Source organism: Triticum aestivum, chromosome 1D (assembly GCF_018294505.1).
Source record: "Triticum aestivum cultivar Chinese Spring chromosome 1D, IWGSC CS RefSeq v2.1, whole genome shotgun sequence".
NCBI classification, from domain to species: Eukaryota; Viridiplantae; Streptophyta; class Magnoliopsida; order Poales; family Poaceae; genus Triticum; species Triticum aestivum.
This window is the reverse complement of record NC_057796.1, coordinates 226,798,807-226,799,581: the sequence shown is the minus strand read 5'-3', so window position 1 is coordinate 226,799,581 and position 775 is coordinate 226,798,807.

Here is a 775-nt window from a genome sequence, read left to right as displayed (position 1 = left end):
CTTTCCTTCCCCCTTGTGCCATTATTTGGCAGGGGGCGCGCCAAAGGGAGGATGTGGGGAGGGGTGCCACACAATACACAACTTATTCCACGCCGTGTGTCGGCACCCCTTCGCCTCTAGTTTACTCCTCCACTCTAGATCGTCGCAGTGCTTAGGTGAAGCCCTGCAGGATTACTTCACCACCACCATCACCACGCCGTTATGCTGACGGAACTCATCTACTACCTCACCCCTTTTGCTGGATCAGAATGGCGAGGACGACACCGAGCTGAACGTGTGCAGAACGCGGAGGTGTCGTGCGTTCGGTACTTGATCGGGCGGATCGCGAAGGCGTACGACTACATCAACCGCGTTGAATAAACGCTTCTGCTTACGGTCTACGTGTGTACGTAGACACACTCTCCTGCTATGCATCTCCATGGATAGGTGCGTAGAAATTTTTTTGTTTTCCATGCAACGATTCCCAACACTATGCATGTTTTAACTATATGATTGTTAACGGTTATGTTATGAAACTATCTGCTTGTTAATGGATGAGCTTTGCATGTTTGATGATATATATTGTAAAGTGTTTGAAGTTCATGCGGCCAGAACAAAAAAACTTATGCAATCTTTTACTCCACTAAGTTTAGGGGATCGGCTAGGTGCGGCCACCTACAGAGAAGTTAAAGTTTACTCCACTAATTTTATTTGGCCGGATACTCCTCTATTTTCTAGGGGATCGGCCTAAAAAAACTATATGGTACTCCTCCGCTTTCCTCTCGGTCATGACCTG